General features: G+C 36.9%; 1 protein-coding gene across 3 annotated transcripts in view; it reads left to right on the forward strand.

Annotated features, from left to right (window-relative positions):
- Positions 1–24,126, forward strand: part of LOC122795893 (potassium voltage-gated channel subfamily V member 2-like) — an 802,386-nt gene that overhangs the window by 233,729 nt on the left and 544,531 nt on the right. Inside the window, exon 2 of one of the 3 annotated variants that reach the window (XR_006363877.1) lies at positions 20,398–20,573. The exons of the other annotated variants lie outside the window; for them this stretch is intronic. The gene's annotated coding sequence lies outside the window, so the exon portion shown is untranslated. The remainder of the gene's footprint in view (positions 1–20,397; positions 20,574–24,126) is intronic. 3 annotated transcript variants of the gene reach the window in all.

Consider the following 24,126-nt stretch of genomic DNA (forward strand, 5'->3'; position numbering starts at 1 on the left):
TATATATATATATATATATATATATACACACACACACACACACGCACACACACACACACACACACAAACACACACACACACACATATGTATACACACACACACACACACACACACACACATATATATATATATATTTTTTAAATAAATATATATATATATATATATATCTGTATACTCACACACACACACACACATATGTACACACACACACACGCGCGCGCGCGCGTGTGTGTGTGTGTATGTGTGTATATATATAAAATATAATATATATATATATATATATATATATATATATATATATATATATATATATACACCTTGTAACATAGTATTGTGACTGTTTTTAATGTAATTTGTACTTGCATTGTTATTGCTGATTGCAGTTTATTTTCATTGAACAATGCTGTCTTTCGATTGCCAACTGGCCCCTGTCTTGCCTGAAAAGGGTCTTTATAGCAGTACACTTACCTGGCTAACAAATATATAAATAAAATAAACTTAAACTATTAGCATTTGTTGATTTTATAGAATTTGTTGAAGATGAAATATCTTTTACAGAAGTAGACAAATTGGTGGGTAAATATGAGTACGATATAGGTACTAAGATTAATAGGGGGAAAGGTTAGGTTTTTGTGTTAATCATAAATGAAAAAGGGCAGTATGCTTTTAAAAAAGCCAGAATGTTTACTAAGATTTTGGGAAACATGTTTGTGTTAAATTGAAAAGAGGAAAAGAATTGGCTAATAGTACCAAAAAATGAGAAGAAAGTAGAGAAATGGAAGAGTTGGAGTTTGAGTATACTGAAATAAGTGCTGTGAAACCTCAAGTTGATCATTAATTACTTCAACTGATGCAGTTAAATTGTTATATAGGAAGGTAGAAGTAAATTTGGTATCTTTTTCATGTATAGGGTCTAGGATAAATCCTATTAAAAGATATATGGTGTGTCTGAATATTAATTGGGTGGGTCAGGAGTAACTGCTATGGCTAAGTTCATGATGGCTCTTTATTATGTAATTATGGAAGACAGTTTATGCAGTAAACAGGATTTGGGATGTTCTGGGTCATTTTTGGGATGTTTCTTAAAACAGAGGTAGAAAAAAATAAAAACGTGATTGATTTGAATTTGATTGAAAAGTGGATAATGATTCCAGAAGTTTATAAAAGAAAATGGAAAAATATCTACTTACTGGTTGGGGAAAACAAAATGGAATGTTTGGATGCTACAAGGATGGTGGAATACCTTGTGTATTTAAAGAATATAAGAACAGCAGTGTGATATGACAGGTGGGCGGCTTCTCAAACGCTGGATGTTAAGGGTAATGTAATACATATGAGGGAAAGATACAGTTTAATATTTGAATGTGAGGAAAAATGTAAGTCTTCATATAATTTTTATTGAATATTATTATTAATACGTGTTTTGGTATCAAGTAGGATTTGAAGTGGAGAATTTAGCTATAAAGAGTTAGTATGGAGTTCTTTGATAAGTGGAACATTTGAGGGAAAGTCAGCATACAATTGTGATTATTAAATATGGAAGGTGAGGGCGGCATTTTATAGGAAACATGTTAAAATATAAAGTAAAATGCTTTATACAACAAAAAATTAAATTGATATACATAACTAGAAATTAAAAGTGATGTCTATGAGACTGAACAGTGGCAAGGGTACTAGTGAAATTCTGTAAGGGTGATTAATGATCATTTAAATTCGCTGAATCTGTTGCATTGTAGCTTTAATTTTTTTTTTGATTTTAATAATTCTTTGGATTTAATTTTAATTTATATCATAGTTTTCCAACCTCTACGCTCTTTTTTATAATTGAAATGTACTCTTTAAGATTTACCTGAGCTGCCACAAACTCAGAAGGAAGATATGACTTTGATTTAACATATCATCAAAAGGACAGTATTTTGGGAGTGCAGCATCACATCCCACACTGTGCTGCAGTATCTGTTTCTCATTACAGAAACACAAATCCAAGTACATGGTGTGGTAATAGAAACCACCATTGTCTGATTATCCAGCATCAAAGGCAATCATGCTAACTGCTCATCCATTGGAAGTGTACTGGTAGTGTCTTTTGGATGTTCCAGATAACATTTTCTAAATGCTTCCTTCACCTCTGACACTTTCACAATGGGAAAAAAAGGTTTACCTAGTCTTAAAGGCCAGAAACCTGATGATGACAAGTTAGAAGGCTAAAGGAAAAGGCTGACATTTTTGGTTCTGTAGGGAGCAGTTCCTTTAGAGGGTTCCTACTAGAACGACGAAAACGCATTTTGTCGAATGCGGTTTCATCGACACCTAAAGAGCAGACAGGCAAAACAGCGAAGTGGCTGTTCAGCGAATTCTTTCCCTGGGAAAGAAGTCACTTGACCGCTTCGTTGCTTTTCTGTGTTCTGCACTGTAGTGTAATTTCAGGGATTTCCTTGTCCGGTATAGCTCCCGAGTGTGAATGTGCAACAGTTACTGAACTTAGGGTTAGGGTGTGGGTTAAGGTAAGTGCATATATTTTAAAATGTTTACTTTTTTTTTTGTGTTAGATGTATGGTTGAGTTACGTGTGTATGTGTTTTCAGCTGTTTACCTTTTTTGGGGGGGTAGAATTAGGGTTAAGGTACGTGTGTATATGTTTGGAACTGTTTACTGTTTTTTTTTTTTTTTTGGTTGGAACAGTGATTTCTTTCCCTAGGAAAGAAATCGCTATTCTGAGGTGTCGGCATTTTCAGCTTTCGCTGAAAAAGGGTCGATGAAACAAGGTTCGCTGATTTAAGCTGCGATGTTTTAATATAGACCCCCTTTAGACTCTTGGAGAGTAAACTCAAACTTCAAAGTGGCAATATTTTTATTTTTATTGTACTTATTTGCTAACCAGACACAACTGTCCCTTTTTCATGGGAAGAATAAAGCTATGGTGGCAGATATCACAACCCTGTTATTTATGTTGAACTCCATTTGTGGGGTTGTTACCCCATTAATGACCTCCTGATAACAGCACTGAAAAGAAAACTACAACCCCCCACATAATGAGCATACCAATGAGGCTAAAACAGATTTACCATATGAAAATAGATCTGAAAAGAATATAATATGGTGTCATTCTATCAAGATGAGTGCATATCTAATAATGACCTGAGGGTACACATTGATGCCACTGTCATATAGGAATGGGAGGATATTTTACTGGTAGATGGTTTATTTATTCCTGGCTGAGTTGCTGAAGGATATTACTTTATTAAAACTGATGCCCATCTGGATGACATCAGACATCTGGGGACATGACCTCCTCAGTTAGAAAATAATATTTTATTCTGGCAATGAAGCAGTAGTTTCCGCCCTCAACAAAGTGTTTCTCAGTCATTTTCATTTCAGTCATTCCCAAGGCATCTCATCTTTTGCGTTTAAAGCTGCATATATGTTTTTCAGCTACCTGTGTTGCTGGTCAGGATAATTATGCTCCTGATAGCTTGCCTCATTGGCAGCTAGGAATACAAACTCTGGCTCAGAAGCAGGTTGTGATCAGACTCCATTTCAGAAAAGGTTTGGAAGATTGGAAGTCTCAAAAAGGTTTAGTAAAAAAAAAAAAAAAAAGTTATAGTCTCCCGGTACAATATCACTATACGGTGGGATTTGGAAACACCTTAAAAACTTTGTTTACTACAATATCTTGGCATTAAATATGACCTTTAGTAGGGTCACCACTGCACTACTTGGTGCATAGATGGCTATGGGGGGGGGGGATCTTCAACTTTGTTTTTCTTGGCCCAAAGATTGGTAGATTATAATAATCAATGGGCTATGAATAGAATAATTAATAATTTGATAAAGATTTGAGACAAGCTGCAAGACCAGATGCAGCTGTTGGAGCAGAAGCTGTTGCTCTATCTGTTGGAAGGAATTCATGCTGTCAGCCCCAGTTGCATGTCCTATGCTGTTTTAACATCATTATCCATTATTCTATATTTGGGGACTTTATATTTTGCAAAATGCTAGTAGCAACCCTAAAGGAATTTCATGACCACTGCATAGAAGGTGAATACATAAGCCATTGGAGTGAGAGATGTTTTAGTTGGAAACATCAAAGAAGGATCAGTTTGGAAAGTGCACTCATATATTGACCTAGTCCTTCTCTGTGCATTGGTTGATCATGCTGAAGGCTTTGTACTCCAGAGCAGGGCCACTGAAACTAGCCTTGTTGTCACCCAAAAGAGAAGGATGATTTTGCAGGCACAATTGTTTAAATTTTTGGTTTGCAGATTACTGAAGTAAATGGAAATGTATCCTATCAGATTTGTGGCCCATCCTTTGAGAATAGGTAGAGTACTGTATTTGGCTGGGGAAGGGCATTCCGTGGATTAGATAGCAGGGACCTCACACTAGTAACGAGCAGATTCAATGGCAAGTGTTGGAGCCAGTTATTGGTGGTCATCAAGCAACTGGCAAGGGACAATCAGAAACCACATAACATATTTCTCCATCTTGAAAGAAATAAATTGGGCTCAGTAGGTACAAATTATTTGACTCTAATGATGATAAAGGACATTCATTACTTGTAGAGTTTTTTTCACCCAGGTATATTCATTATAAGGTCCACAATTGTTCTCAGGTTTTTTGTGAAGTATGGTTATTATGGACAAATGTATAAACCAGTCTCATTGGTATAACAACAAGGTCATGATCAGGGAAAATGAATTTGGAGGCTATATCATCTTATAAGCGTGAATGTGCCTTCTGTGTGGAGTCTGCATGTCCTCCCCGCGGTCAAGTGATGCTAAAGACATGCAGGTAGGTGTGAGCATGAATGGGCATGCCTTCATTGAAGGTTGGACGTTGGGCTGGCAACTTGGTACTGTAAAAATCCACTGCCAATCATGAGCAGACCGGAGTTCCGCTGTGGCGACCCCTAACTGGGAAAAGCCGAAAGACTATCATCATCATCTTATACTATAAGGATTTGGAATACAAAGATAAAGTCAGATACTAGCCACACAAAGTCCAGATGACTGAGATTGGATTGGGTTTGTTTAACTTACACATTCATTCCCTCTTGTAAGAAGGAAAAGAGAGGTAAAGACCTGTGAGATAGATAAGTGGGTGTCCAATTAGGATGGGAGGGGCTGAAAGAATGCTACCGGGGCCAGGAACAGGCCATAAATCTAACAGACTGTTTTGTGGTAGGCATATTTATTTTTGGGTAGGTACAGTTGTTGAAGGGGGAATGCAGGGAGGCAAATTAAGATGGCCCTTGTGAAGGTCTCTTTTGCGGACATCAGTGTCTGTTATACTGGAAGGTAAAAGTTGTACATAAAAGGTGAGGGGATGCCTAACCATCCAGTGGGGATAGGTTACATTCTTCTACTGGACATAGTGGAAGTAGATGGGAACTTTATATGTTCATAGGTAAGTACTAGGCAACCAGTCTGTAGACCATTTCACACCTAGCCATAAAACCCTATTTAATATTTCCCTCTATCCTCAAAGAGGCCAAGACAAGAGAGAGAGAGAGAGAATTTGAGGCTGCCCATCCAATTAGGTAGATTTAACTTGAAGGTGACAAGTGTGCTACTCTGCTTTACATGTAATACAAGTTTGTTCCAGAGGTGAGTAATACATTGGGATATGAATCAGTCAAACCAACATGTCTTATTTGTCTGATAATGAAGGCATACTTCCTTTAACTGAGTATTAGTTCTGCAAAGTAATAGGTCAAATAGGGCTGGATCTTTCATGGCATGAAAGGCTAGACATAGATCACCAGGAAGGGCTCTGCAAGAGACTGAGCACAAAGAAAAGGCTGCCAGTCTGTCCTGATAACTGAGATTTTTGAGGCCACTGATCTTTTTATTTATGAATCTCTGAGATCTCTCAGGTTGTGTGATCTGTTTAGATAAATGCATGCCATAAGTTGCATTATATTCACTAACTGGTTTGCTAATATACAGGTAAAGGGGAAATAAGACTTCTTTAAATCTAGTGGTAATGTCTTTGGAAACTAGATGTGCCAGATAAAAGGCTTTCCAACCTACTGTGGACAAATGATGGTCAAATGATAAGGAATTATCAACAAGATCACCCAGATTCCTTACAACAGTGTTTGATTTGAAGGGTGCATCTACTATATGGTGAGGGAAACTGTTTTATTTACCAAAATGAGCTATGCTACATTTTTTTACATTTAATCTGAGGCCATTGCCCTTGCAACAATTCTTAACATTGCCTATGACATGTTGGAGCATGTGTGACTCAGTTGAAGAGCAAATAATAACACCCAATTTACAGTCATCTGCAAAATTAATCATAAACCATAAGTGCTGGATTGAAGGTCTGAGAAAGAGAAGCTAAATAGGAGAGCGCCCAAAACTGAGCCCTGTGGTACACTACTGGCAACAATTTTGCTTTCTAAAGTGCCACCTGCAGCACATGAGTTCTGTCAGACAACCAGTTAGCTATCCATTACACAAAATAAGGAGTTACATTCAGATTTACAAGTCTATCAATAATGCCTGCATGAGGAATAGTGGCAAACACCTTGGCCAGGTCTAGATATACTGTATGCATTGCATTACCACTATACACTGTTTTAGTTACTTTTTTCAACAAGTTAATGATTTTAAAGAGGCAGGACCTTCCCTTGATAAAGCCAAATTTATGAGAGTATCAAGGGTTAAGAGATTTTCAATGTCCAGATTAATGAAATATGAGATAATGCACTGCATAGCTTTACATATGAGACTAGTGAGACCAATAGGTCTATGGTCACCAGGGTCCATGGCTGGGTCACCTTTGTGTAAAAGCATTACAATGGCTGTTTTCCAGGCTTCAGAAATTTAACCACAGGAGAATCTTAGATTAAAGAGGAGGGTTCAGAAAGGCCATATTTGCCAGTGATAATCAGGCCACATGGTACATTGTCAGGGTCTATGAATGCAGCATTCTCAGCTTTTGAAAGGGCTGAGAGATCTTGTTCCATAGTAATTAAAGGGGGTGGTTGGAATTGTGGAACCTGTAAGATAGCTATAACTATGGGTGGAGTAAAATTTGCACTAAATAGGATATTAGCTATTTTCTTTGGGTCAGATATATACATCGCAACAATACCTCTCAACTGTACTGAATTCCTCTGTAAATGCTGGTTTTGAGGGCAAATTATTGGGGTGCCATGAATTCCTGAGTGGCTCCTTTAATTTCTGAATTTCCCAGTTTTTTTTTCCGGGATGAATGTGTACCTGCTTATTGATGTCAGAATTCAGCTGCTGAACCATTACTGATTAATTTTTTAACTTTACTACACACCACAAGTCAGCAGGTAAGGCAAAAGTAGCAAGGGGTTTCTTATGTACTTCACAAGTGGAGAGACACTGCATTGCTGCATTGATTGGTTTATTTTTCTCTCTCACTGCATTTGCCTGATTTATTTAATTTTTGCATTTTCCATACCTAGCAGTGGAGAGACGGACTAGACTATTAGACAAGTGAGTGGTTTGCCTGCCTGATTGATTTATTAATTTTTCTCTCACTGCATTTGCTTTCCGTTAAGTGGAAACTTTAGTTGCCTGATTGATTGATTTATTTTTGCTGTTTCTAGTGAGGGGCTGCTATTAGGCAATGGACTCGACTGGTGTGTGTATGTGTGTGTCGCTGGACTATTAGACAAGTGAGTGGTGGTTTTGGTTTCTGTAAGTGGAGAGAATTACTTGCCGAATTGGTTTATTTTTCTCTCGCTGCATTTGCTTTCCATAAGTAGATTGATCTCTCACTGCATTTGCTAGTAAGTGAGAGAGGAAGCTGCTATTAGACCAGTGAGTGGTTGATTGTTTCACCTGCATATAATAGCTGCAAGTATACCATTACGTTACTGCATTGGACATTTACTGTGTGTGTGTGTGTGTGTGTGTGTGTGTGTGTGTGTGTGTGTGTGTGTGTGTGTGTGTGTGAAATGCCCCAGTTAGGTATACTTAATGGTTAGGTTAGGGTTACTCAACCTCAAACCCTGTACCTTAGGTACAAGGAGCAAGAGCATAGGTTCTCTACCCATACCACCACTTCTGACTGAAGAAGTTGTAGCTCTCAATTGTACAAATTTTCATAGAATGTCTGGAATGTTAGGCTCATACTTTTGTTCTGTTCCTCTTAAAATTCAAGTGATGCAGAAGGTGCGTTGTTGCCTCACAGCAAGAGGTTCAATGGTTTGATTCTCAGCTGAAGTTCCTTCTGTGTGGAGTCTGCATATCCTCTCTGTGTTTGTGTGTGTTTCCTCTGCATTCTCTGGTTCCCTCCCATGATACAAAGACATGCATCTGGAGTGTTTGTCCCTGAGCCTCTGCTGAAAATTGGCATTGTTCCAAGTCAGACGTTCCCAGTAAACAAATGTAAAATAAAATTTGTGGTTTTCTGGCAAATCAGTGAAAAATTAATTCACTAAATGATAGCCATTTAAGTTTCATTCTTCCTACCTTTCAGGAAACACATGGTAACACAACATTTTATTCTAGCAACTTTCTAAGATTATACAAGCAATGTTTAAAATGTGTCCCTGGTTTTGGGGGTCTGCCCCCCCCCCTCAATAAATTTTGGCTTTGTCCTGATTTCTTGTGCTGCACAGTTTTTCAGGGAAAGATAAGTTTAGTGCTGCTTATGCAAAGTCTACCTGCATTGTTAGTAGCACAACAGGTAGTATACTTGCTTTTGCTGCAGAAGGCTGTGGGTTCTACTCCCACAGTATGTAGATGGCTTGCTGATACTGTACTGTAATGCACTTTTAAAGGATGTGGATGCTGCAGTCCTGAGAATGTCCTCCTTTGGTGGAGATACCTAGTAACTATGAACCTGTTATCAATTTGCCATCCATTCCCTATTGAAATATTACTAGCTTATCACTTTTTTAATGTAACATAGGCAATTTATTCTTCAAGGGCAACAGGCACTTTACTTGTAGATGAAACAATGAAATATAAAGTTATTTGCTAACTGCAACCTCTTCTTTAGTTACAGATCTCTTTAATGTGAAATTATTTAGATGACTATTACTTCTTCAGAGATTGTGCATATTTACTGATACTGGTGGATTGTAGAAGTTTGAATAGACTTTTATGATGGAAATGTTCCGAACTGGGCAGTTTTGTCATTATTGATTCATGCATTTGCTTACTGGAAAAATGTTCAAAACAATACATTTAAAACTCGCTTTAACAAGTGTGCTGTATTATACAAGGAATATAATTTAATACAGTCAGGAAGGTCTATCAAAGAACACATTTATGTTTTGTGTGCAAGGGGCCTATGATTTGAATTTGGGTTTCAATGCTGTTTCAATGAATGTGAGTTTCAAGGGCAGAGAAGTCTATTTTCATTGTGAGACTGTATTGCTTTGTTTAGTAGATGTCTGTTAGTGTTTATGTTATGTAAATTAAAAGTTTTAAATGAAATCCAAATAATCAAGTAAAGCAGTGTTTATGATGATAAATGGGGCAAATTAGCCAAGTAATGGGACATTGGAATGGATGCAGGGGGACTCCAGGGCCATATTTTAGTTGTCTGTTCTTCAGTTTGCGTTTGATAGTTGGTATCTCACGATTCCATTGGAGTGGCTGGGGTTACATAATCATGTATACAAATTTTATGTTAATCAGCATACAAATTTGTACCTATTTTTCATGAGCCTTTGTCCAGATTTTTGATGTTTCCAGGTTGAGAGGTATGATCTCAACCTCTTAGCACAAGAAATCTGGACAAAGCCTAAAGTAATGGGGTGAAACAAAGGCCCAATAATATGGGCAGTTTTTAAATGTTAACTCTGATCAACTTAGAAAGTTCCTAGAGTAACAAGGTTTGTGTTAGCATGTATCTTTTGAAAAATATGAAGTCTGAAAGTCCAATGTATGTCATAACTTAGCGACTTCAATCTTCAGTGATTTGCCAGAAAGCAACAAACTTTATGAGGAACAAACCAAAACCATAAGGCAAAAATCTGGACATTCTGCAAAAATCTGTACAGCTGAGAGGTGTGGTGAGAGAGTAATATTATTGTGGACCAGCTGCAAACACTGTTGGATGTTAGTTCTTAACATCCTGAGATAGTTAAAGAAAGATTTGCAGAGATTTTTAGTTTTAGTGGCTATTAAAAGCTTTGAGCTTCCTAATGGTTCCTTTAAGTACTTTGTTAGTTTGTTTAAGTGTTGTTTTAAGGTAGGTAGAATGAGACCTCTTATAAGCATTAATCAATTTCTTTCCCTTGTTATATAATTTATTTATACACGTATTCCACTGTGGGGGGGGGGGGTCTTTTTAAACTTCTCATTATCTTTGCTGTGAGTAGGGATGGCCTTATCAATACAACTATTTAAGTAGGAGTACAAGTTAGAAATATAGGCAGCAGCCTTTGCAAGGGATCCCTCAGAGGAGGATTACAGCAGCATTTACTTAAGTCATCAAGTAACTGAATAAAATTTGGTTTTCAGAAGTCCCTAAACATAAAGCTATTTACAGGTGAAGTACCACCAGTTTTAAAGGAAAAGGTCACTAAATTATGGCCTGACTTGGCAAGCCATGATGACACATATGGAGCTGTGCATGAAGTGGCCATACTTGTGAGGACTTGATCCAGGATATTGGGACCCCTAGTAGATTGGTTAATTATCTGTGAAACAGAGTTAGCATTTATAATGTCAAGGAAATGCTGGGCATGCTGACCATTGGCAGTGTAGATCAGTCAGTTTATTGATGGATAGTTGAAGTCCCCCATTACAAAGCTCTTGGATTTAAATGGGAAATTCTTCTAATGCATTAAGATATTGTGCTCAGAGGGCGACACAGAGGGTGTTCAATAGCTAGCTATGAAGTGATAATTAGTCTTGTTTAGGGTGATCTGGACTTCCAGTTCATATGTGGTGTCCCAGTGATCTATCATGAGGTGATGATTTCCTTGGCAAATACTGTTACACCCTCATCATTGCTAGTGGGACAGCAGACATGATAGGCATTATACACAGGAACAGCGGAAGAGCTTTCATTGCTGTGAAACCATGTTTCTATAACTACAGATATACGAATCTGTTAAATTTTCAGGGCAGCCTCAAGTTCAGGCATTTATTTTTTATTAAGACTTCTGACATCAAGTAGAGCCACATTAATGCCTTCCAGATTAGAATTTACTAGGGTAGAATGTCCATCAGATGGACAACAAAAGCTTTAGCCAGAATACAAACAACGTGACAAGTGCAGGCCATCTTTGGTACTTCTCTTCCCAAGCTGGCACATGCTGGATTCCCCAGAATAACACCAACTGCATAGCCAATTATTAAAGACAGTTATCTTGTGTTTGAATCTCAGCATCATTCTTGATGATGGCAAAATACCACTCAAGAACAGTATCCTTCCTGCCTCAGACACAAGCATAGCAAACTGAGATATAACCTTCTGCATATCCATCTGGTCAGAGTGTCTAGGGTCATTTACCCCCATGTGGACCACTATCAGGTCATAATCATATTTTCAGGATGAAGGGATCTAAAAGCCATTGCTACATCCTGGATCCTGGCTCCAGAAAGACAGCAGTCACCTTTTTCTTATCCAGCCTGGTGACATGATGTTGCGATACTCTCTCTAGAAGATGCACAGAGGAGTAGGATCCTTTATCCCCACAGACCTAGGGAGCAATTGCCAACAACCACATTTTTAGGTGCTAGCAATAGTTGGTGGCACTGCTAAATTAATTGGAAGATGTAATATCAATGGAGCTTGTTATTAGCTGAAAAAGAAGAAGTGTAAATGCCTGAACTAGACAACTGATCAACTGATCAGTAAATCAGTGCATTTTTAGTAACAGAGTTGCTGCAGCAGTGAATCAAGATCTTTATCATTTGAAATTTGAAATTATAAAACTGTGAGCATAAATAAGCTGTAGTGCATGGAGTACAGTGATTACATTCTGATATATGGAAATAGACAAATCAGTTAAATGCTTCTATAGAGTGAGACCCAATCTTCACAGCTGTTAAGTTCCCCCTGCTTCAGTTAAGATCAGATATAGTGCTAGGCAGTTAAACCTGCAGCAGAATAAAAAACAGATTTTTCTGCCCACTGTCTGTGTTGGTGAAGTGTCTCTGACTTTTTCTAATAAAATAGAATCTCTGTCTTTCTGACAGCACTTGCTAAGTGCTTTATAGCTTTGAAACCTGGTAACACTTATTTTTTTCTGTAACTAGTAGTACATAGAGTAGATAAAGATCCATACTCTACAAAGAATTATGATCGGGTCTCTGATCATGACTCTTTATTATGGGTTTTAAATAGGGATGCCAAGATTCACCTCATGAGCTTCACTTTCAAGGTGAATTTCTTGGTGTCTATGTCTCAAACACATAATAAGCTGGTTATGTTCAGTGACCTGCTCATAATCTTTTACATTACCATCAAATTAGAGTTCAAAGAAATATGTTAAGACTATACTTTTCAAAATAATGAAATATTTAATCATCTACAAAGGATTGATGAAAAAAACACATGTATGTGTATGTATGTATATATATATATATATATATATATATATATATATATATATATATATATATATATATACATATATGGTTTACCATTGAAATGTTGCTGTGCAATTGCACGGCTATGAAGTATTTGAACAACAGTTGTTCAAATACTTCATATGCATGCAGGTTACATGAGCGAACGTCATTTTTGTGAATGGACTGTGCATTCTCAAATATAACGTTCGCTCATGTAAAGGGATCACGGTACAGTGCGGTTAGAGAAATACATCCCTTTCCTCACTGTAGTGCGATCTCAGAGTTGGAATATTAAGTTAGGGGGTGGGGAGTGCAGTGGGGCTTGCCCCCCTGCATAAACGAGATGTTAGGTTAGCTAGTTAGGGAGTTACAGGAAGAGTGGGATTGCTGTTAAGTGCTGAAAATGTCGTGATCGAGATTTTTGGCATTAACAGCTATTTTGCGACATTAGGGACGTTCGGTAATGTATACTTTCGGCGAAACACTTCGCTAATAAGTACACTTTTTTTTTTAAACTTCGAGATTATGATAGTAAACGTATATATATCTATATATATATATATATATATATATATATATATATGTGCACTGACTGGATCCACAACAGGAGTTTAAAACCTGATTCTTCACAGACATAGCTCTCAGAACAAAGTACCCAAATGCATAAATTGTAAGGGATACCCCTTTAAAACCTTCATGCAGGGGACTTAACTCCCTCACCTCACCTTGATATATATATATATATATATATATATATACACACACACACACACACACACACACACACACACACACACACACACACACACACACACACACACACACACACAGACATACACACACACATACATGGGTCTACCTTATTTGGTCGAAGTGCCGTAATATCAAATCCCGTTTTGCCGACGCTGAAAATATTGAAGCCCAGTTCATCGAACTACCAGAGCTACGAAGATCTTCCCAGGGTAAGTAACCTGTTGTGCAAGATAGTGAACTTTGCCCTTTTCCCAACTGTAGTGCGTTATCGGAGTTGATATATTCAGTTAGGGGTGTGTGGGTGGAGGGCACAGTCCCCCATATTATGGGGTTTGGGAGCATTGCCCCCCATCTGGATGTTCTTTTTGGGTAAGTGATTACTTACCCTAGGAAGATCTTTGTAGTTCCAGTGGTTAAATGAAGTGCGCTTCGATATTTAAAGCATTGACATAATGGGATTTAATATTATGGCACTTAGACAAAATAAGGTAAACCCATATACATATATATATATATATATATATATATATATATATATATATAAATACACTCACACACACACACACACACACACACACACACACACACTAACTCAACAGCCACACATATCTTGTGGAAAAAAGAAAATACCCTTAAAGGGTGAAACATAGCTCTCACAGAACTACCATGATCTTACACCAGAATAGAAGCATGGCAAAAACATAACAGGGAGCTAATATTTTGGAAAGATAGCCTCTGGTGATATCTTTCTGGGGGATATACCTTCAAACAGATTTACATCTCCCATAAATTTCTCTGGTCAGATGGTAAATGTGTGATTTATATGGGAGGGGAGAGCAGGACAAGTCAATTTTCCTGTTTGATGCGAGCAAACCTTCTAGCCTAAATGTGCCCCCTGCTTCAGTTAAGATCAGATATAGACAACATTTATCAGTAAACTGCATCTAATCTGTTTTCTTTACCATGCCAAGCACATGCAACAAGCATTTTATGAGACAGAAGAAAGTTACAGTGCATGCAATGAAGACTTATTTCTGTTACATAGATATTTGATTTTTACTAGGCTCTGTGTGACAGCCCTTGATTTATTCAATAACAATGTGAGATTAACTGAAAGATGACATTGGAGTGGATAAATACAAGATGGCCAACATCTGCTGAACCAATGTGTCTTATTTTGTGCTTTTTAATATAGTTAGCATGGATACTAAGCTTACTGTTAGCAAAAACATAATGTTCTGCATGTAGCACAGATGATTCACGTGCCTAAGGTGCTTAGCCTTTAAATTCTCATTATGTTATGAGGGTGTAACATTGCGTTTGAAGCATGAAGCCCTTGTTAGACTCGTACAATACAAGTACAAGGAGTCTGAGACAGGAACAGTTTGATGATAACTAATGAATAACTGACTGCACGTTCATTAATGAGTCATGCTTTGTAAATATACATCCAGATAGTTTTTTTTCTTTTTAATCTGTATAATAAACATCCATAATTTAAGTTTTATCCCAAAGTTTATATTTTGATTCACAAATAGCTAGTGCCTTGTTATATATTTGCTAAATAAGTATTGTTCTTTCCTTCTGGAGTCAGAAATGTGTATTAATTACTAATCTAAACTGTTTTGTTTAGCTGCATGTGAATTCTAGAAACCACGATAGTTATGTTACAGGGCTAAGAAAGCAGAAAAGTAAAATATAAGGTAGTCTGCGTATCTTTTGTCTTATGACTGCCTGAAGTATTTTGTGTGTGTGAAACATGCATGGTTTTACTTTCTTTTTTTATGCATTATATATATTTTTAGTTCTAAGTGTTATATTTTTGTGTAAAGGGTAGCTTTTTTAGCAAGTGTTGCTTTTGAGGAAAATGCATTCATTCCCTCATTACCATCTTAATTCAATTTAGGATTGTGGCTCCTGAGCTTAAATAGCATGAAGAGATTTCTAGATCATCTCATGTAGGTTTAGCATGTTTAGTCATGAGGCAGCATGGCGAAAAGATGAAACACTATTATTTTTTTCAATAGGTTAGTGCCAGTTGTGAGCACTTTCATTTTTATCAAATATAAACTATATGCCAAGATATAAATATTACTCCTGCCTTAACTATAGAAACTGAGGTATTGCAGTTAAATCTTAATGGACTCTATCAGTTGAATATTTTATTAACTTGGAAAATATATCAAAGCAAATCACCAAGGCTGATACATGGCTGCATATAGTTCCACACAACTCCAAAATATGAAGAAAAAGATCCACTTTAATCAGCATGAAACAGGATAAAAAATAGGATTAGCACTTTCACAATGTAAATTGCTTCATCAGATCACATTCACCAAAGTTCACCAACTCGTTATATATAGCAACCAGCCAATAGGGCATTCATGTAACAAAGCAACCAGCTCAATCGCTGACATTTTTAAAGGTGTCTTTCAGCAAATGGCATATAGTAATAAAAGAACATCATATTAAATGTGATGTTACATAAATCATTGACTAAAAATTTTAAAAAGCTAAAACCATATTCTAAAAATATAGCATAAAATATCAAGTAATGTAGTGTAATCACCTATACTGACACACATGAACAGAATCAACCACAAAACAAAAAAACATAAAACTATATGTAACAAAATTATATATATATATATATATATATATATATATATATATAGGTTCACTTTACATGCTTGAAATGCTAAAATATTGAATTTTAGAATTTTGAGCCTGTAAAGTCGAACAGATGGAAACCACGAACCCAGAAATGTCGAATGCAGAATGTCGAACCCACGGTACGGATAGCGCATTAGGTAAATGTACTTTTTTAGGGTTTTGGGGAAGGTTTGTGCATGTTTTGAGTGTGTTGGGATGTTTGAGGTGTGGGTTAGGGTAGGTGCTGTGCAGTGTGAATGTGTTAGTGTTGGGAGTGCTGGTGTTTGCGTGTATGTGATGTGTGTTTGTGTGGGGGTGTGGAATGTGCGTTGCTGGGTTGTGTGTGTTATGGAGTGTTGTGCGACCTCGGAGGTAGTATATATAAATGGGGGGTGTGGGGGGGTGCGCATATACTAAGGGTATGTGTGTGTATGTGTTTGGTTGTGTACGTGTGTGTTATGTTTGTTGTAGGGAAGTGTTGGGAGGTATGTACGTTTGTGTATATGTGTTTTGTAGTGTGTGATGTGTGTTTTATGGGAGTTTGTGGATTTGCGATTTTGGGTGTCGGGTTTGTGTATGTTCCGTGTTTAGGGTATTTGACTTCATAGTTTTATGATACTGAAATTTGATATTTCAGTATTTGAGATTATGAAGTGAATCCATAAATATATATATATATATATATATATATATATATATATATATATATATATTTGGCAAAAATATAATATAACAAATGTGGGAATGTGAACTGCATACATTCTGATATCATGTCTCTCATGGATTCATTTTTTCAATTTATGTCTCTTCAATACTGGTTTCATGAAGACATGATCATTCAAACCTGGGCTAAAATGTGCTCTAAGTTTAAATATCCAGGTCAACTCCCTTTGCTCTGTCTTATTAACTATATCACCCTGTCTAACATCTTCATGTATAACGTCTAGTACTATAAACATAAAGTTATGCCCTACTCCAACTGCATTCATGTGCTTGGCTATAGCACTATATGTTAACCCCTTCTTGGCACAATACAAATGGTCTCAAATTTGCTCCCTCAACCATCTACTACTCTTTCCCACATAAAATGTCTTACTGGAAACACACTGGGCCAAATATATTACGTTTTTCGTATTGCAATCCACATTAATATTAACCCTATATTTAATACCACTAACAGGATGAACAAATACATTCATCTCCTGTACAAAGTTGCAGAACATGAATTTCTCACATCTAACTGTACCTATCTGCTGCTCCTGTACATCAGGGTCAAGTGTTTGTTTGGGATAACATAGTCTATATTTAAGGGACCGTTTATTTTTATACCCATAACTAGGTTTCTATCCTGTAAGTGTAGCAACTCTAGGGTCTACCTGCAGTATATGCCGATGTCTGTTAATAATCTCCTTCAGCTGCCGGTCATCACTAGTATATGTTAAAGAGAAAACTATACCATTATTCAAGTCTCTCCTCTTATTTTCTTGCTCTATTTGAGGGCAAAAATATGATCCTCCTTTTTCATTTCTATCAGCTCTAGCACACATTTGTGCTGCTTGTATATCCCTTTCTTTGTATCCTCACAACTGAAATTCGTTGCCCATCGAGACTAAACTAGTATCAAAGTCTTCTTTCCTTGCTGTGAGTTTACTATTGCACAGAATCTGTCCCCTAGGAATGTTTCTACAAACAAACCTAGGGTGCATGCTGGTATAATGCACATATGTGGGCCGAAAGCAATCTTTCCTATATAACTTTGTTTGTATCTCACTGTTGGTATCCTTAAATATCTGGACGTCCAAGAAATCAATACTTTGCCATGAATATTTCATGCTAAACCATAGGAAGGTATTGCTCTCATTTAAATATTGCAGAAAGGACTCAAGTTGTTCAATATCACCAGCCCACAACAGAAATAAATCGTCAACGAATCTACGATACAATTTAATCAAAGGTTGGTACCTAATAGTATTCAATATATGTGATTCCTCCCATTCGGCCATAACCAGATTGGTGTAGCTATTGGCACAAGGTATGCTCATAGTATGCCAGATGTCTGCCAATAATAATTTCCTGCAAATGCAAAAACATTGTTGTCCAACAATAGTTCCAATAAATAGTAGAGAAACTCTATTTGGGAAACATCATATGCATTCTTGGCTGACAGAATATGCCTCACCATATCTATCCCCTCATCGTCATCCTACATTTTACACTGGGCCGTTAATTGCCAGGGTTTCCTGCTGTTTGCTATTTTATTAACTTGAACAACTCTGGTTAGAGGTAACTTGTTATATTTAGGCCCAATATTATAGTTAGCAGCATGGATTAACAAGCAAATAGTGCTTTAAAAAGACATTGCATGCATTGATGTGTAGTTGTAGCATGTACTGCTATGCAATTAATATGCTGGCTCTTGCTTGAGAGGAATTTATCTAATTATATTTAAAAGACATCCTAGAGCATAGTAACATTCACTATAAGGATTAATCCAGATCAAAGTAATAAAATATAACATTGTCATAACTGAAAAGTGACCAAACAGGTTCAGCAGACCATCTGACTTACCTGGTAAACAAATAGCAACAAATAATGTGAGCATTACTGTCAGGCTAATATTGATGCATTCAACAAGATCATTACCTTGTGTATATGCTGACACATATGTAAGGCCTTGGCCATGTTGAAAAATAATTACTTTATTGATGGCTTTGTAATGAGATAAAAATTTAATTTAATGGACACACCTGCCTCCAATAGTACATCTAGTTAAAAAAATACCTGTAGTAGTGTATAACCAGGACTGTTTAACACATATAAGGAAATGGACTTCAGAAAATAAGTAACCCCATGGGACATATAACGTTTAAAGGAAGTATGTTAGTACACAGAAAGAGCTCATTAAAGAAGGAAGAATACCTTCTTATGGCATGAAATCAATGTGCCAGCCTACACAAAAATGTTCATTTCCAATGCATCTTGTTTTATTTGTTGACTGTAAACTTATCCACCCCCAATTTCCTGGCTTACAACAAAGAACATTGGCCATAATGTGAGCAGGACAGAAAAGTGGCAAGCTTGTTGTGTGGATAAGTTTTAATTACATGATATCAAATGAAGTCCAGTTTAGCAGTTTATTACTCTGCATGACAGATGGTATTTTGGCCTCATTCCCCAGCAGCATTAGTTTGCCTGGTAGATTTATGGCTGCAGTAGACATATTACAGCCTTAGCCTCCCCATACTTTCAAAGTGCCATGATTGCATAATGATAGCAGTCTCCCATTAGTGGAGCAGTAGCCAGTACATGACGTTTCTTGCCATTGCCTTGTACATTAGGAATTGTAATATTCCCTAAAAAATCTTTAGTTCTTATTGGTTCATAGATTTGATTATTAGTTCAACATAATGGCATTCTAGAAGCCTGTTGGCCATAATCCCCGGTTGGCATTTTCTTTATAACATTTACCATTTTTCCTCAGAAAGTTAATGACTCACTTCTGAATGCAAAGAAGAGTTTATTCCATAACCTTGGAAGACACTGTGAAATGTAATTGTCATTTTTTCTTTATTACTGATATTTATTTTCAGGTTATGATCCCCAGTCTGGTGCTACCTATGCCAGTAGTGTGGTTCAGATATAGAAGATTGCCTTATAGACCAGCTAAAATTCACCTCTAAATAATCTGTGATTAATGGCTTACAGTCACTTGCTTAAGTCACCAAAACATGACTTTTAGTCACTGGATCATAATAATAATTCAAGTTAGCATTTTCCGACATTCCATTGTTCACTTCATTATGGAGTGAGATAGTAATACTATTATGATTTGTGAGTGGCCCAAGGTCCATGCACGTCACAGAAGGAGTGTGCAGGGCATAAATTGCCTGTCAGTGATCATTTTTTTTTGTGGTGCATTGACCTTCCAGTGAGAATAATAAAGCAAGTGAGAATGAGGAGTGAATCCCCTCACCACATGAAGCTGCAGGCAGAGCTGGATCCAGCAGTAGGTGACATAGGCAGTTGCCTAAGGCCCCCAAGAAGGCTAGAGACCCAAAAATGGGAAAAATTAAAAAAAATAATATATATATATATATATATATATATGCCATTTTAGTTATTTTTTTCTCGAAATTTGGATTACAATCCAGTGATTTCTAACTCTTGTGTGCAGTGTACATGCTTCAATGTGCCCAGGGTCGCAGCATTATGCTTCTCATGGGCATAGTGGTTGGCTTGGCTTCTTCCACTATCTTAGGATTGTGTGTGGGTACATTTCTAATACTGATGTTTTTTTTTCTCCCTCAGGCATCAGAATGAGCACCACTAAGTGGGTGAATTGGTCTGCCCCCCCCCCCGCCTAACCGACTTAATAGTTCAGTCGGTTCTGTGGCAGATCACAGGTCACAGGCACAGTAGCAAGTTTAACATTGATTATTAAATTATGCTTTATTTGTTTTACTTCTAGTCAGCTTGGCTGATCCTGATGTGAGTCTGACTCGCAACCCCTCCTGAAGTGTTAAAAAAAAAGAAAAAAAAAAGAGTTCGGTGCCAGCATCCACCAACTGAATTGCTGACCCTACTTAGTGAGTTTGCCAAACTAGATGAACAGAACGGATGTTACAGATCAATCAGGGACATAAGGTAAGTAACCCATCACACTCACAGTGACACTCAGTCACTCTCTCCAGAAAATTTAAATAGCGTTTGTCATCGTGTGTGTATGTGCATGTGTGTGTGCATGTGTGCGTGTGTGTGTGTGTGTGTGTGTGTGTGTGTGTGTGTGTGTGTGTGTGTGTGTGTGTGTGTGTGTGTGTGTGTTGTGTGTGAATGGGTAATCATGAAATGAAATGTCAGGTTTGTCAATTATTATTGTACTACTGACACTATTAATAGCCTTATAGCCTTCAGCCTTCTTGTGCTGTTGTGTTGGCACATACAATCAACAAATTTGTTTCCTGGGGGTCTTTTAACATTGCTGTTTCAAAACCTTAAACTATCAGAGCAGATTTACCTTAATGTCCAGTCTTTCTCTGATGTTTGTCACAAAGGATACTAATTAACGAGCAATACTTCAGTAGTACAGGAATAGAATGCAAGTTGCACAGCACTGTGGTTAATATTAAAGAGGTGTTTTGAATTAATGAGTACTGGACATCACTTTGATATGCATTCCACTAGGAAAAGAAATGAAAGTTATGTATCTACTAAAACAATAAATCTGGATGAGCAAGTCCATGATTGAATCCTGTTATTGTAGCAATTTTCTACTTTAATAAGAGCAGTATTTAAAGTTCTCTCCATTTTTGGGCCTTTGTCCTACCATTATTTTAGAAGTTGTCCAGATTTCTTGCACCAAGAGGTTGAGTACTAAATTTGTGTGTGTGTGTGTGTGTGTGTGTGTGTGTGTGTGTGTGTGTGTGTGTGTGAATGGTCAATACAGAATGAGTGAAGATCTGCAAGAGAGTTAATAACAATATACATTTCAGTTTTACCAGATCCTTCAGAAAAAAACAACACTAATCCTGTTATTCTAGCAACTTCTAAGTTTATAAGAGAAATATTTAAAATATGTCCATATTTTTGAGCCTTTGTTTTCCCATTTTACCAGGCTTTACCCACATTTCTTGCACTAAGAGGTTTAGAGGTATGATGACATGCATTTCAGTTTCAGACTTCATACCCTTCAGAAAATGAATTCTAACACAAATCCTGTTATTCTAGTAATTTCTAAGTTTATAAGACCAATATCTAAAATATGTCCCTAGTTTTGGGCTGTTGTCCCCCCATTATGACAGGCTTTGTCCAGATTTCTTGCTCTAAGATGTTGAGAGGTATGTTTGCGTGTGTGTGTGTGTGTGTGTGTGTGTGTGTGTGTGTGTGTGTGTGTATACAAGGGAAGTAGGTATGTGTCTGTGTGTGTGTTTGTAAGAGGTAGGTAGGTGTGTGTGTAAGAGATAAGTAGTATGCCCCTCAACTGTCCAGATTTTTGCCCCATATGTTGTCTGTTCCTCATAAAAAGGACTGAAGTTGCTAAATAATGACAGACATTTGAGTTTTAGACTTCATATTCTTTAGAAAAATGCATACTAACACAATTCTTGGTATTCTAGCAATTTTCTAAGTTCATGAGAGCAATAGTTATTATCTGTCCCTATATACTTTAAGCTTTATTCAGATTTATTGCACTAAGAGCTTGATATATATATATGTGTGAGAGTGAAACGCCCTAGTTAGGGTTAGCAGGTGGTAAATAATTTGCTTAGGCTCAAGCTCTGTACCTTAGCTACAAGAAACAAGAGCCTGAATCTTCTACTCCAGCTACCAAGCTGCATTTTTCAAAGAACTGAGTTTCAGTACATTTTTTAAAGAATTGAGTTTCAAGTGCATTTTCAAGGAATTGTGAGCTTCAGGGGAAGAAAAGTTCACTCCTGCTCATGCTATGTCAATTTACAATGTGCAGCTGTTTTATTTAGCAAATGGTATCACTATTGTGGTATAGAATTTTAAAGCAGTGTTAGTAGTACAACAGGTAGAATATTTGCTTTTTGATGCAGAAGGCTGTGGGTTTTACTCCCACAGCATGTAGATTGATCACTGATACTGTGTTGCATTTTAACGGGAGTGGGGTGCTGCAGTCCTGAGTATATCCTCCTTCGGGTGAGATGACTAGTAACTGTGAACCTGTTTTCAGTTTTCCATCCATTCCCTATTGCAATATTACCAGCTTCCCATTTTTTTTAAATGTAACATAGGCAACTTTTCTTCAAGGGCAGCAGGCACTCAATTTGTAAATGAAGCACTGAAATATACAGTTGTTTGCTAGCAGCAACCTCTTCATTGGTTGCAGATCTCCCTGATGTGGAATTATTCAGATGACTTTTACTTCTGCAAAGATTGTGCATATTGACTGATATTGGTGGATTGTAATAACAGAAGTTTGAGTGGGCTTTTATGGTTGAAATATTCTAAATTGGGCAATTTTGTTATTATTGGCTCATATGTTTGTTTCATTTCTTACTGGAAAAAATGTTCAAAAGTATAACTCTAATAATTGGTACTGTATTACACAATCAGGAAGGTGAATCAAAGAACTCTTGCATGTTTGCATGGTCCTAAAAAAAAGTGTGCAAGGGGCTTATGATTTGAAAACAGCCCAAAGGTAAACTTAATCCACCACTGCCCAGATGCATTTTCTTTGAATGTAGATTTCAATGCTGTTTCAGTGAATGTGAGTTTCAAAGGCAGAGACGTTTTAATGCTAAATCTATTTTCATTGTGAAACTGTATTGCTTTGTTTAGCAAATGTCTATCAGTGTGTTTGCTATAAAATTTAAAATAATAGTTTTAAATTAAATCCAAATAGCTGTAATAATTGTAGTAGTAAACCAGGAAACACACACTGAGAGTTTTAAACAGTGTTTATGGTAACTGGGGAGAATATCCAAGTAATGGGACACTGGAATGGCTGTGTGGGGGGTATGGGGGGCCCAGATGCATTAGGCTGCCTAGGGCCCCATTTGACCATTTGACCTTGGTTCTGCTCTGGCTGCAGAACCCTCCTGCACATGCATTTCTCATTAGCTCATGAAGTGACAAACAGCATTACATGCTTTACTAGAATTTATGAACTCAAACTCTAATTAATAAGTTCGGTTTTGAACTCATGTGATGTGAATTCCAAAGAGCTGAGTAAATGCAGTCAGTCCCTAATAAGCAAAATATAAATCAATACAATGATTTCAGTGAAATGGCTAGACATTTTTATTAGAATTAGATAAACTCCAAAATATTCTCTTCTGACTCTGGTAGATTCATACTGATCAAAGCTTAAACTGTTGTCTGTTATTGTCTTTATATCTTTAATGATGTCATTTTTTATTAGTTAGCCTTCTATTTTATATTCCTAATTTATGTCCTGTTTGTTAAGCCTCATGATACTATATTTACTGACATTAAAGCTGAAGTCCTTACTACTTCAGTGCATTTTCTTTCTGGACCATCTGGAAAAATGTGACATCTGTTATTCAAATAATAATGTTTTCCAGTTTGCAATCACTGGCATATATGGCTATCCACAGCCTATTTCACATTTTTGTATCTGAAAAAATAGGTCAAAACAAAGTGGCCCCAGCACAGAGTTCTGTGGAACACCATTTGTAATCCGTGTTGGGAGAGACCAGCACCCCATCTCCCT

Source organism: Protopterus annectens, chromosome 2.part2 (assembly GCF_019279795.1).
Source record: "Protopterus annectens isolate FY-2018-M chromosome 2.part2, PAN1.0, whole genome shotgun sequence".
NCBI classification, from domain to species: Eukaryota; Metazoa; Chordata; order Ceratodontiformes; family Protopteridae; genus Protopterus; species Protopterus annectens.